The following is a 15,429-nucleotide window of genomic DNA, read 5'->3' on the forward strand; positions in this document are numbered from 1 at the left end:
TAATTCAATTCTTTGCATATTCTCAGTGAGATTTAGGACCATGAACCCCATCTGATAGATTTCTATTCTTTCCTGCAAGATTAAATCCTTTACCATATTAGACATCATTCAGATCTTAACCACCGTTCAATCATATTCATGAATGAACTCAATCTGGGCTAGATCAGATGACTTCACTCCTTGAAGCCGTGGAACATTTCCCAGAATGTTTAAGACTGAAGATCTATTTAGGTCAAACACCCCAAACTCCCCCCCCTGCACTGCTTTATCAAGCTTACATGGGTCATCTCATTGCAATTACCGTGTCTACCATTCGTTCTCTCGTTCTTTTCGCTGTATTTCCCATTGAAGGTTCTGTTAATACCAAGAGTATTCTGGGCGAAGGGGAGCAAAGGTAACCTCGCCTCTACTTGCCTGCCACCAACCCCCTATTCAATTCAACTTGACTCGACGGTACCTTCAAAGGTTCATTTATTCTACCCTCTTTCGACCACTTTGGAAGATTTGCATCCGAGTGTTTGGGGGTCACAACCGGTTGTACCAAATATTGCTGCAATGATTTTTCAATCTCTTCTCTACGCTCTTCCAATGTTAGATAGTTATCTTGACTAGGCAGTTCAAATCATCTGACATCTGAAGAATGTTCAACCTCACCCATTCTATCCACGGTTCTTTTAATCACCTCCTGTTCCCCGTCCTTTTTGCAAATTTCTAGCACCAAATTATCCAACGGGGCGTATTTTAATACAGATTGAGAAGTATCCGATGTTTCCCTCAATACTTGAGTGTGTTGCGTTGACGGGCCCTTTATTTTAGCTAGAGCCGCATATTTCCTCACAATTGCAGCACTTTTATCCTGCACTCGTTTATCTGGCAAGGTTAATAGCTTTATAAATTGTCTGGAATTTTTGATTTTTCTGTAGCTTCGTTATTTTCTGATTCTTTTCCTTCTTTTGAGCCAATGGTTTAGACCTATGGTCAGCTTTTTCAGAATGCGACTGTATATTCTGAGCAGAAAACATGTTATAAACCGCAGTATCTACTGTCACCACCTTAAGCTCAGGGTCTTATAATATTGGCTTTATTTTTCTCTTTTTGATCACTTAAATCTGCAATTTCCTCGCTTTTTTCTTGCTGTATCGCACAGCCATTTATTTGTTCTTTACATTTATTCTTTTTCAGTTTAGTAACTATTGCCTTTACCTCATTGCCTTTAGCTATAGCCTTTACCTCATTGGCTCGATCTACCTTATCTGATCACATTATTATTCGTAATACAAGCTCTTCTATTTAAGATTGTATTATTTCATTTTGGTTATTGACCCCTTGTATCTGCGATCGATATATTACCTCCCGTTGACCATTTATCAATCTAGATTCAACCAATTCTTTCAATAGAAAGTTTTGATCAGTAAGACGAGAGTCTAAAGACTTATATAGCTTGGCCAACGTAAACAGGGCTGTATTCATAGCCTGCAATGTATTTTCCGCCCCTGAAGGTGCGTTTTGCCCTCCACTTTCGTTTATATACATGGCTTTAGACCTGCCTTGTCGAGGTGTAGGATGTGTAAAAGAAATTGAAAGTACTGAGGACTCATGTTGTGAGTCAGCGAACAACACTGGGGATTGTGACAGATGATCTCCTTCCTCCGTTTCACCCGATTGCATATCCTGATTATTCAAATTAGAATCTTGAAGCCTAGTCACCTCTTCTGCACATCTATCACCACATTTATTCTCTTGTTCCTCATTCTCAGCGGTCTCTCCCACCACCCCTTGAATACCATCTTGAGGGCAGGCAGGTAAATGTATTTGGACAGTGGTTACTTCTTTTAACGTGGGCAGTAAGGCAGGCCCCGTTTTTACCGGCACAACAAATTCCCCCAATAGACCCTTCTGAGAGAGGGCCATCATCAGGGAATCGGAGGGGGAGCATAAGTCAATAGCAAAGTTTACCTCACCCTTCACCTTATCAGTTCTATTTTGAACTTCCAGGCCATCATTAGAGATCACCTTTGTTGTAACACTTAAATACGGGCATTCTTGGTAAAATTTACGAATATCCGGCATATTAGATAACAATCTGGAGCGTGCGGTATTCTTACGAGGAACACTCGAGATGCTATTAACTCATTTAGGAGTGACCATTGCAGTATCAAAATCATCACTTCTAGCGTCCTTTGGCAGCATGCATGTACATAAGGTAAACATTTAATCGACTTAATAGAATTGCCAAAGCACTTAACTCAAAGCAACCACAACTGAGAACTTATACCGTGAATTAATGATCAAAACAAGTTATCACTTATATACAAGCCTCTCCCCTCTCTACACACAAATGAGCGTGCGCAAATGCGCAAAAGCCGCTTCTGATGATTGATTGTTAGGAGCAGGCTGACTGGGGAAGGCAATGCCAAAAAGTCACAAGACAACAGTACCACCACCGTATAGCTGAGTTTACACAGCAACTTCAAAGTACAAAGTGCAGTACCCACTTATTTTCCCTTATCAACCTAATAGGTTTCAGTGCTAGCATAGATTACCACTTAAATCAAAACCCAGCCACCCCAGCCTCACCAGCGAACAGCCGACAGTACTTTGCAGGACTTTTCGTGGGCGTGATATTTATAATGGCTGGATGGGCGTCAGGACAAGGGGGCAGGTCCACCAAACAAAACACACCTTAAAATAAAAACAAAGAAGGGAATTGTGAGCAAAACGCTTCAGAAAACAAAATCAGCACAAAGCACACAGACTCCTGTGTAAGTATGTATGGAAGCACACAGTCAACTCCTTCTCAGAGGCCAGGCAGTCCGTGAGTCGCTTCTAAAGACGTCCTCCGGTGCAAAAAGAACAAAGGCACCCAATCCACTCCACGCCGTATGAGCAAAGTTGAAGTTTAACAGGCTCAGCGTTTCAGTGAAAGTCCAGCAGCATATAATACAGCCAACTCGGCCAACAGTACTTTGCTGTACTTTTCGCAGGTAATAGAATTTAAAGCAGTCACAATGTGTAACTTTGAATGCAGCATAATTTAAACAGTAGCAGGAATCAACCGCAAATTAAACATCTGAGCGCAGTAGAGTCTAAAGCAGTCACAATGTGTATGTTCTGATTGCAGCAAGATTCAAACAGTGGCATGAATCAATGGCAACTTAAACCTCTGAGTGCGGCGGAATCTAAGGTAGTTACAATGGGCCTCATTATGACTCTGGCGGTAGCCGTGCTGGTAAAAACGGCAGGCTGCCACCGGAGTCATGTTTTTTTCTGAGCGCCTGGCAATGCGGAAGGCGGTCCTTACGGCCAGGCGCCGGAACAAGAAACTCCCCATTCCCATTCGAGTCCCATTGCCCTCAATGGGAATGGGGAGAAAGGATGCACCGGCACTGTGTGCAACAGTGCCGGTGCATCCGTCAAGGTCTGCGAGCGGGTGCCGTTCCCTGGCGGGCGGAATGGCACCCGCTCGCAGAACTCGGAGTATGCCGGTCCGCTAACAACCTTACAGGCACCATTGTTAGTGCAACCGGCACACTCCTAATGAGGCCCATTTGTGTAACCTCTGATTGCGGTAAGATTGAAACAGTGGCAAGTATCAATTGCAACTTAAACCTCTGAGCGCAGCAGAATTTGAAGCAGTCACGATGTGTAACTTTAAATGTAGCAAGATTGAAACAGTGGCAAGAATCGACCGGAACTTAAACCTCTGAGCATAGCAGAATTTAAAGCAGTTGCAATGTGTAACTTTGAATGCAGCATGAATTAAACTGTGGCAGGTTTCAACAGCAACGTGATCCTGGAAGCACTGCCGATTTGGACAGCGGCAGTGGTCAACCGCAGCTAAACCTCTGAGTGCAGCAGGGTTTAAGAGCTGTCACAAAGTGTAACTTCTGAACCCAATAGTGTTTAATGGAAGCAAGAGTCAGCACCCAATAGATCTTTGAGCTTAGCATGTTTTAAGCTACTACAATGTGTGACCTTGAGTGGAGCGAGAAATGAGCAGTGGCAGGCTACAGTATAGTGATGGCTAGCTAGACAGTGCAGCATAGTTTACATCAGTGGCTAACTGGAGGTCAGAATAGAGTTCAGTGTTTTGGTAAGAGTTTAAGGTAGTAATGTAGGAGTGGCAGGGTTTTCTAGAGCACAGTAATTACTGTTCTCCCCACCGTACCACCTTACCTGGTTGCAGCTGTAGGGTGTTCCGTCAGGTGTCCATTGAGAACAGGACAAACAGGGAATGAATGCCCTAGGGAGCTTCCCTTTGCCTCTGGCCTTTCGCCGGCTGCCCGGGCAATGCAACCCTGGGGTAATTCCGAAGGTATAAGTGTTTCAGTCAATTGCCCAAAGGGCAGCCCAATCCGCACTGGTCGGGGTAGGGGGTGAAGTGAAGGGAGGCGGGATGGTGAAAAGAAAACAATTCAAACAGAAAGGAAATCTGCAAGCACAAGAAGGGCTGGGGCACGCAGATTGGGCAGTTGATCAGTTAAACGGCTGCACGAGCACTCATCACAGTGTTCTCGAAGCAAAAGGCAGTCCAGCCTGATCTCCTGCCAGAACAATTGTCTGAGCTCTTGTCAAAACCTATGCCAAAATTCCAATCAGGATCCATAACAAATATTTCATCGGACTCTATGGTAGAACACTCTGCTTCTACCAAGGTACAAATGCAAAAAAGGAGCTCACTGCTGGCAGTGTGTTTGAGGCATACAGCTGTAGTTCATGTGCCGCCTTATGGCAGTAAGAAATGAGTTAGATGATTATGACAGTTGGTTTGGTCCATGGACCATCAGGAAATCAAAACATGACAGTGAAGTTTCCTCATTGTTTCATCGAACTTTATGGTAGAACACCCTAGGACCGCTTATTCCAGGGTTAAAATGCCAAAAGGAGCTCTCTGCTGTATTTGTGGTGTAAGCGTAGGGAATGCCATCTGGCTTTGCACATAATACAATCTTGCAAAGCCTGGTAGTGTGTCTGAGGCATACCACTCTAAAAAGTAGCAACATGGCACCAGTTCATACGCCTCCTTATGGCCATAAGAAAGGATTTAGAGGATGACAGTTGGTTTGGTCCGTGTACTGCCAGGAAAGCAAAAAATGAGAGTGAACTTTCCTCATTGTTTCAACATTGCACAAAAATGATAAATAACCATTGACAAAGCCAACAATTTTGGCTTTGGTAAAGGAACTCCCATGGCCATGCACACTACCACCTGCATCACAGATAGAGAAACAAGGAAGGCAGCCTGAATGGCCGAAAGAGTAGTGCCACGGAAGAGGAGTGCACTTAATCACCATATAGGAGACAAAACTATGTTGCCACATTAGTTGGCAGGAGTCATAACTAATTGCATCTTTGAGCCGAAACTGATTGTGGGACTAAAGGACCACATACGAGCTGACAGAAAATGCGCCACCTTTGAGCCGAAACTGATTGTGATGATGAAGTTCTGCCTTTGAGACAAAACTAAATGTAACACGAAAGCACCATCTATAAATAAAAACGAATTCTGGTATTATCAGCTTCTGCTCCAACACTGAATGTGGCACTAAAGTGCTACATAATATACCAGCAGTAGTGTTTAAGCACTACATATGAGTTTAAACTAATTATGTCATGTGAGAACAGCTGCAAGTCAAAACTAAATGTATTGTTTATGAACCTCAAACTTAAATGTGTCAGTAAAGCAACACCCATCAGCAAAAACTAATGCTGGACATAAGGCACCATCTATGAGCAAAACTAATTGTTGAGTTAAAAGACTACAGATGAGCCAAAACGAAATGAGGCATTAATGTGCCCTCTATGATCCAAACCTAAGCGTGCTGCTAAAGCAACTGATAAGAGCCCCAACTAATTATGGGCCTAAAACTAACTTGGGTGGTAAAAGCATCATACATCTGTCTCGCCTTGGAAGCAAGCCGACACACAGCAGCACAGGTTCGATGCCCGCATCCGCGCTTAGAAGCCTCTGGATATTAAGCGCGTTCTAAATAACCTATCATATCATATGAGTCAAATCTAGTTATGGCACTGAAGCACCATATATAAACCGAAACTAATTTTGAGATTCAAGTGCCACCTATGAGCTAAAACTAACATTAATTTGCTAAAGTGCAACCTCGTCGGCATAAATAAGCAGTTTAAGGACATTTGAGCACTTCTTCTGCCTTTACAATTTCATCCCTTTTGCTATCCATTCCATAACAATATTTTGCCTCATTAAGGGGACGCTAAAGCATTCCCTATGAGCCACAACTAAGAACAATCCATTTGAAACTTGAATACGTCTTAAGTATACTCTTTTGCTGTTTAATCAAAGGTCGTTTGTACATGCATGCTCTTCTGGCTCCAGATAAGAGCCCTGCTGGGTAAAATTATGTATGTGTTATTAGTTTAAGTGATTCTATCAAGTCTTTTGAATTTATAATTTAACTATGTCCTGCTTTTTTTTAAACATGTCTTTAGCAATCTGACTGGCTTTAAACATGGGAAGAACAAATATTCAATCGATTAGGTCTCTCCCAAAAGTTAGAATTTATACCTGTAATTTGTCGCTCTGAGCAACTATTTTCTCTCTGCCCCTCCTTTTCTGACACTCAGGAGGTTATTGGCCTGTGTATTATTTTCTGGATTTTGAAATGCTCTGTTTAAATATAAACATCTCTTGACATGTACCCCTGCCAATGTAAAATGAGCGAGACCCATGTGGCATGCAAAGCTATGAGGTGTTAAGGCACTCCGTTTGGATTTAAAGTTGTAAGTTGAAAAGGATAAGTGTCAGCGGAGGAATCCAGTAGAATGTACAGAATCTGCACCTCCTGGCTTGCTTTTACAAGTATTTCCACATTCATTCGTCTCTGAATACGCCTTGATGGAGAAGGCAATTGAGATTTGTCTGCAAAAGACACCTTTTGTTTAATAAACTAGGAATTTACTTGTCGTTTCTCAATATCAAGATTAGAAAATGCTATAGCTTATAAAACCTTTATTAGCTTTACTGCCCAGGATTAGCTGTCCATATCCTAGACACGCCGTCTGTTGCCCAGGGCGTGCACTGCCTTTCACAGTGACAGTTAATGACATGTCTCAGCACTGTTGCATGACTCGCTGCTGCAGTCACATGATTCCAAAACATGGGAAACCTTTATTCCAGTCAAATGGGGAATGACTTCTTCTTAGAATATGTAACGATATATCTAGAGAGTACCCTTAGCTTGGGGGAGTTCATTCCCCCCAATTAAAGTGCCACACAATGTATAATTTGTCTCATTCAGTCTAGCCTTGTCTACGACTCATATTGAGCCACGTAGATCGCTCTTCCTGTGCCACCAATAAGCCAAGAACCATGCTGGGGTACAGAAAGAATATATATCTATTAAATGATTGGTTCGATGACCGTGGAACATTACAAGATCATAAGCATTAGCATTCATTGATAAGGTTTAGATTTAAACCAACTGCAACCTTTTTCTATTTTCAAAAGCAATTTCACACATGCAGCACTTTGTATATTAAATCCCCCTGAGCACTTGAAAATGCTAGCAGTTGTGAAAGCACAACAGACTTTTGATAAAGTTTGGATTGGTAAAACCTTTATTCCTTTGCCCCTATGCAATGCAGAATCTCTTCTGCCAGTAGTTACTTTCTCACTCTCTTTAGAGAGGATACATTTCAATTAGAGAACCTCAGTTTATTTCATTTACCAAGACACCTCTCTGCCCCAGCACCAAAACAAAAACCCTGACATTCAGTGTACATTTATCAACACTCTGCTTTAAGGCCAGGTCTGAGGAATGGTAAACAGTTAGAGATTTCATTTTTAGACAAGGACACCCCTTCCCTTGAGGGAGTTTGGGGGTTGGGAATTAAATCAGGAATAACAGCTCACTTTAAACGATTATGGGCCTCATCACAGGTTGGGTGGTATATCGACTGTAATACCGCCCAACAGTAATAGCGTTAGCACCCACTGGTTCAGCGGTATTACCGCTGGATCATGGGTTGGCTATGAACTGTAAATCGCTATTCCCTATTGGGTCCATTGGACTCAATTGGCAATCTTCGGCGCTAATACTGCACATAGCTGGCTGTAATATAGGGCGCTAAATGGGATTTTCACTTCCGGAAAAAAGCTGGATATAAAACAGCCCATTCAGTGCCCAACTCCTGATAGGGCCAGCCCTTAAATACGGCAGTAATACCCTTACCGCTGTATTTAAGGGCTACATCGCAACTCGTGATGAGCCTCTATATTTCTTATTCACATTGGGAGCAGTTTTGTTAATTTCAAATGTTAACAAAATCACCCAGTGCAATTTAGCAAAATGGGAATTAATTGAATTATTATTTTATAAAATACCAAGGGCCTGATTCACAGAGCATTTGGGATTGAGCCATTACAAAATGCTTCTGTGAATCAGGCCCTAAGGGTCTACATCCATATCCCTGAACATTAAATAAGCGGAGCTTATTAAATCAAACAAATCCCCACACTTGGTTCAGTTAGACACATTACTTTGAATGTTTCTGGGGCTGGCACTTAGGAAAGCCATCAGCATTTCTGGACCCTCTTTTGGGGAAAACAGGGATCTGGTCAGGCACCTCAACAATTTATAGCCATCAGCATTCATCTCTCAATTTGGCTCTCCTTGCAAATATCCAAGCATCTGTCTCTGTTTTCCTGATTTCCTTCAGCACTCTCAGAAACAATTCCACCCCAGGTAGTGTCAGGCACCTTGCAGGCAAGGTTACATTCTGAAACCCTCTTTCAGTATTCACCCATATGATTTTAGGCAGCTCCCTCCTCTCTGGCTGTGCATCACATTTTTAAACTCAAAGCCACACCTCAGAAATAATAAAATTAGGAGGTGCTAGCTTATTAGCCCTCCATTTTAATTGGACCCCAACGGTTCTCTCCACCCCCAAGGTTCAGCCCTTCTCTGTGGATAGGCCATGGGAGTTATGTAGTTTAAATGATGGGAGGGATGAATCCACCCACTGGAGCTTTCATTTTACACTTTTCAATTTTTCATCTAAAAAGTCACTGCAATTTTTTTTATTTTACACATAAACCAAACAACCTATATATTTTTGGGTTACTCTAATCATGCCACTTGTAAAGAACTAACTCCCATCTTGGCCCGAGGTTGCCGGTGCACAGTTTATACAGAAATTATCATAGTTATGGACGTGACATTTTCTACCCAGATATCTAATTTATTAAGTTATCACATCCCCGAATCCTTCTGCTTTGTGACATTTTCAGGGGAGTTAAAAATACATTTTAGGTTGTAACTATCATCCCAAAGGTCGAATTCTGATAGTGGTTACCTCAGGAAATAGGCCTGTTCAGCAGCTTTTTAGTGACACTTGATCCATTATGGGGCGACTTATGATTCTTGAGTAAATTAACAAACTATGATTGTCCATTTAAACCAATGGGAATCTTCAAACATATATGCAGATCCTGACTTTCATTTCACAAGTTAAGTTTAAATTCTCCTCTGCGCATCTGCTCCAGTGTTGGCTGCTCCATTGTCGATTTTAGCCTGCAATTACCCCATCAGCCTTTCTTCTCTCAGAGCTAATGATTATTGCATTGCTTATTTTATTGCTTATCTCAAAGAACAGGCCCCAATAAAATTCCTTCCTGGTCACTGCTTGAGTATTCTCAATAGAAACTGAACCCTTCTCAGGAATTATAAGCTGAAAGTCATGCCTCTAGAAACAGACACTTATGTTTGTGAAGGTTACATTTACTTGGGCACATGAGTCCTTCTGTTAATGTTTAATATAATTGTGACTTGCACCCACTTGTTCATTTTCTCATCATGATATGTACCTTTTGACAAGGGAAATTTGAACTCTGTGTGTTTATTATTTATGCTGCAAAATGCACCCACTTCCATGATCGCAGTTTTTGTGTTTGCAAATGCCTTCCTTTTCATGTAGGATAAGCATTAAGGGCCGATTCATGGAACAAACGTGCGCCGAAAATCTTCGCGCAAGCAGGCGCAAGCAGGCGCAAGCGGAAAAAAACAGGCGCGCGCGCACGAGTGCGATTCATGGAAGTCCCTGCGCGTGTACACCTCGGGATGTGCGCCAAACCCGTGCATGGAGCACAAGTCACTGCAACATCCTGAAAGGCGTGCGCGACGCGCACAGTGAAAGCGCACAACCTCGGCGCATACACCAGAAAGTGGGCGGGACACGGGGCGTAACGCGAGGAATAGGGAAGAACGCGCGAAAATAAGGGCGTAACTGGGGATGTACTGCAGGGAAGCAGACGGAACGCCCACACGCACTCGAACCACACGTATTCATGGAATCGAATAGGGCAAAGCCACGCACAGCCAAAGACACGCAAAAGCTGAAACACGTCTGCCACACGAAGGCAGGCGGTAGAGTCCCAGCGCATCACAAAAGTGGCAACATACAGCAATTGGGCCTGTGCGAGCGGGGTACGTGTATTTCGGGGGCGCGCGTGAAGTTACACACGCGATTGAGCGGGGTACGTGTATTTCGGGGGTGCGCGGGAAGTTACACATGCGATTGAGCGGGGTAAGTGTATTTCGGGGGCGCGCGGGAAGTTACACACGCGATTGAGCGGGGTACGTGTATTTCGGGGGCGCGCGAGAAGTTACACATGCGATTGAGTGGGGTACGTGTATTTCGGGGGCGCGCGGGAAGTTACACACGCGATTGAGCGGGGTACGTGTATTCCGGGGGTGCGCGGGAAGTTACACACGCGATTGAGCGGGGTACGTGTATTTCGGGGTTTTGCGGGAAGTCACACACGCGATCTCATCAGGGTAAGTGTATTTCAGGGTGCGGGGGAAGTATCCCACGCAACATCAGCAGGGTACGTGTATTCCAGGGGTGCACGGGAAGTTCCACACGCAATCTCATCAGGGTACGTGTATTACAGGGGAGCGCGGGGAGCAGCACACAGGAATTGCACGTGTGGGTCCTCCCAGGTGTTCCCTCTACAGCCTCCACGGCCCCTGCAGGTGGCTCACACCACAGGGGCCTACCCAGCACATGTCCTGCAGGCACCCCATCCACCATGGCCATGCCCACCAGCCAACCCACATGTCAACTTGCACTGCTGCCCACCAATGCATGTCCCCCTGCACCCCTAGCCACCAGGGGCAGCCTCCACTAGGCCCCCACCCATGTCTCCCAGCACCCCCACCCCCCAGCCACCGGGGGCACCCACCACCAGGCCCCCACCGATGTCTCCCACCACCCCCACCCCCCAGCCACCAGGGGCAGCCTCCACCAGGCCCCCACCCATGTCTCCCATCACCCCCACCCCCCATCAGTGCAGGGGCACCCACCACCAGGCCCCCACCCATGTCTCCCACCACCCCCACCCCCCCAGGCATCAGGGGCAGCCTCCACCAGGCCCCCACCCATGTCTCCCAGCACCCCCCCAGTCACCAGGGGCAGCCTCCACCAGGCCCCCACCCATGTCTCCCACCACCCCCACCCCCCAGCAGTGCAGGGGCACCCACCACCAGGCCCCCACCCATGTCTCCCAGCACCCCCACCCCCCAGCAGTGCAGGGGCAGCCTCCACCAGGCCCCCACCCATGTCTACCAGCACCCCCACCCCCCAGCCACCAGGGGCAGCCTCCACCAGGGCCCCACCCATGTCTCCCACCACCCCCACCCCCCCAGCCACCAGGGGCAGCCTCCACCAGGCCCCCACCCATGTCTCCCAGCACCCCCATCCCCCAGCATTGCAGGGGCAGCCTCCACCAGGCCCCCACCCATGTCTCCCACCACCCCCACACCCCAGCACTGTGGGGCACCCACCACCAGGCCTCGACCCATGACCAACTCATGTTCCCCACCACCCCCACCCCCCAGCACTGTGGGGCACCTGCCAGCAGGCCCCCACCCATGTCCAACTCATGTTCCCCACCACCCCCACCCCCCAGCACTGTGGGGCACCTGCCAGGAGGCCCCCACCCATGTCCAACTCATGTTCCCCACCACCCCCACCCCCCAGCACTGTGGGGCACCTGCCAGCAGGCCCCCACCCATGTCCAACTCATGTTCCCCAGCACCCCCACCCCCCAGCACTGTGGGGCACCTGCCAGCAGGCCCCCACCCATGTCCAACTCATGTTCCCCACCCCTCCCCACCCCCCAGCACTGTGGGGCACCTGCCAGCAGGACCCCACCCATGTCCAACTCATGTTCCCCACCCTCCAGCAGTGCGTCTCCCAGCACCCCCACCCCCAGCAGTGCAGGGGCAGCCTCCACCAGGCCCCCACCCATGTCTCCCACCACCCCCACCCCCCAGCACTGTGGGGCACCCACCACCAGGCCCCCACCCATGTCCAACTCATGTTCCCCACCACCCCCACCCCGCAGCACTGTGGGGCACCTGCCAGCAGTCCCCCACCCATGTCCAACTCATGTTCCCCACCACCACTACCCACCAGCACTGTGGGGCACCTGCCAGCAGGCCCCCACCCATGTCCAACTCATGTTCCCCACCACCCACACCCCCCAGCACTGTGGGGCACCTGCCAGCAGGCCCCCACCCATGTCCAACTCATGTTCCCCACCCCTCCCCACCCCCCAGCACTGTGGGGCACCTGCCAGCAGGACCCCACCCATGTCCAACTCATGTTCCCCACCCTCCAGCAGTGCGTCTCCCAGCACCCCCACCCCCAGCAGTGCAGGGGCAGCCTCCACCAGGCCCCCACCCATGTCTCCCACCACCCCCACCCCCCAGCACTGTGGGGCACCCACCACCAGGCCCCCACCCATGTCCAACTCATGTTCCCCACCACCCCCACCCCGCAGCACTGTGGGGCACCTGCCAGCAGTCCCCCACCCATGTCCAACTCATGTTCCCCACCACCACTACCCACCAGCACTGTGGGGCACCTGCCAGCAGGCCCCCACCCATGTCCAACTCATGTTCCCCACCACCCACACCCCCCAGCACTGTGGGGCACCTGCCAGCAGGCCCCACCCATGTCCAACTCATGTTCCCCAGCACCCCCACCCCCCAGCACTGTGGGGCACCTGCCAGCAGGCCCCCACCCATGTCCAACTCATGTTCCCCAGCACCCCCACCCCCCAGCACTGTGGGGCACCTGCCAGCAGACCCCCACCCATGTCCAACTCATGTTCCCCACCACCCCCACCCCCCAGCACTGTGGGGCACCTGCCAGCAGGCCCCCACCCATGTCCAACTCATGTTCCCCACCCCTCCCCACCCCCCAGCACTGTGGGGCACCTGCCAGCAGGCCCCCACCCATGTCCAACTCATGTTCCCCAGCACCCCCACCCCCCAGCACTGTGGGGCACCTGCCAGCAGGCCCCCACCCATGTCCAACTCATGTTCCCCACCACCCCCACCCCCCAGCACTGTGGGGCACCTGCCAGCAGGCCCCCACCCATGTCCAACTCATGTTCCCCACCCCTCCCCACCCCCCAGCACTGTGGGGCACCTGCCAGCAGGACCCCACCCATGTCCAACTCATGTTCCCCACCCTCCAGCAGTGCGTCTCCCAGCACCCCCACCCCCAGTAGTGCAGGGGCAGCCTCCACCAGGCCCCCACCCATGTCTCCCACCACCCCCACCCCCCAGCACTGTGGGGCACCCACCACCAGGCCCCCACCCATGTCCAACTCATGTTCCCCACCACCCCCACCCCGCAGCACTGTGGGGCACCTGCCAGCAGTCCCCCACCCATGTCCAACTCATGTTCCCCACCACCACTACCCACCAGCACTGTGGGGCACCTGCCAGCAGGCCCCCACCCATGTCCAACTCATGTTCCCCACCACCCACACCCCCCAGCACTGTGGGGCACCTGCCAGCAGGCCCCACCCATGTCCAACTCATGTTCCCCAGCACCCCCACCCCCCAGCACTGTGGGGCACCTGCCAGCAGACCCCCACCCATGTCCAACTCATGTTCCCCACCACCCCCACCCCCCAGCAGTGCAGGGGCAGCCTCCACCAGGCCCCCACCCATGTCTCCCACCTCCCCCACCCCCCAGCAGTGCAGGGGCACCCACCACCAGGCCCCCACCCATGTCTCCCACCACCCCCACCCCCCCAGTCACCAGGGGCAGCCTCCACCAGGCCCCCACCCATGTCTACCAGCACCCCCACCCCCCAGCCACCAGGGGCAGCCTCCACCAGGCCCCCACCCATGTCTCCCAGCACCCCCACCTCCCAGCAGTGCAGGGGCAGCCTCCACCAGGCCCCCACCCATGTCTCCCACCACCCCCACCCCCCAGCCACCAGGGGCAGCCTCCACCAGGTCCCCACCCATGTCTCCCACCACCCCCACCCCCCAGCAGTGCAGGGGCACCCACCACCAGGCCCCCACCCATGTCTCCCAGCACCCCCACCCCACAGCACTGTAGGGCACCCTCCACCAGGCCCCCACCCATGTCTCCCAGCACCCCCACCCCCCAGCAGTGCAGGGGCACCCACCACCAGGCACCCACCCATGTCCAACTCATGTTCCCCAGCACACCCACCCCCCAGCACTGTGGGGCACCTGCCAGCAGGCCCCCACCCATGTCCAACTCATGTTCCCCAGCACCCCCACCCCCCAGCACTGTGGGGCACCTACCAGCAGGCCCCCACCCATGTACAACTCATGTTCCCCACCACCCCCACCCCCCAGCAGTGCAGGGGCAGCCTCCACCAGGCCCCCACCCATGTCTCCCACCTCCCCCACCCCCCAGCAGTGCAGGGGCACCCACCACCAGGCCCCCACCCATGTCTCCCACCACCCCCACCCCCCAGTCACCAGGGGCAGCCCCCACCAGGCCCCCACCCATGTCTCCCAGCACCACCACCCCCCAGCCACCAGGGGCAGCCTCCACCAGGCCCCCCACTCATGTCTCCCAGCACCCCCACCCCGCAGCAGTGCAGGGGCAGCTGCCACCAGGCCCCCACCCATGTCTCCCACCACCCCCACCCCCCAGCCACCAGGGGCAGCCTCCACCAGGCCCCCACCCATGTCTCCCAGCACCCCCACCCCCCAGCTGTGCAGGGGCACCCACCACCAGGCCCCCACCCATGTCTCCCAGCACCCCCACCCCCCAGTACTGTGGGGCACCCTCCACCAGGCCCCCACCCATGTCTCCCAGCACCCCCACCCCCCAGCAGTGCAGGGGCACCTGCCAGCAGGCCCCCACCCATGTCCAACTCATGTTCCCCAGCACCCCCACCCCCAGCACTGTGGGGCACCTGCCAGCAGGCCCCCACCCATGTCCAACTCATGTTCCCCACCCCCCAGCAGTGCAGGGGCAGCCTCCACCAGGCCCCCACCCATGTCTCCCAGCACCCCCACCCCCCAGCAGTGCAGGGGCAGCCTCCACCAGGCCCCCACCCATGTCTCCCACCACCCCCACCCCCCAGCACTGTGGGGCACCCACCACCAG

Source organism: Ambystoma mexicanum, chromosome 5p (assembly GCF_040938575.1).
Source record: "Ambystoma mexicanum isolate Mex_15411 chromosome 5p, UKY_AmexF1_1, whole genome shotgun sequence".
In the NCBI taxonomy this organism is placed as follows: Eukaryota; Metazoa; Chordata; class Amphibia; order Caudata; family Ambystomatidae; genus Ambystoma; species Ambystoma mexicanum.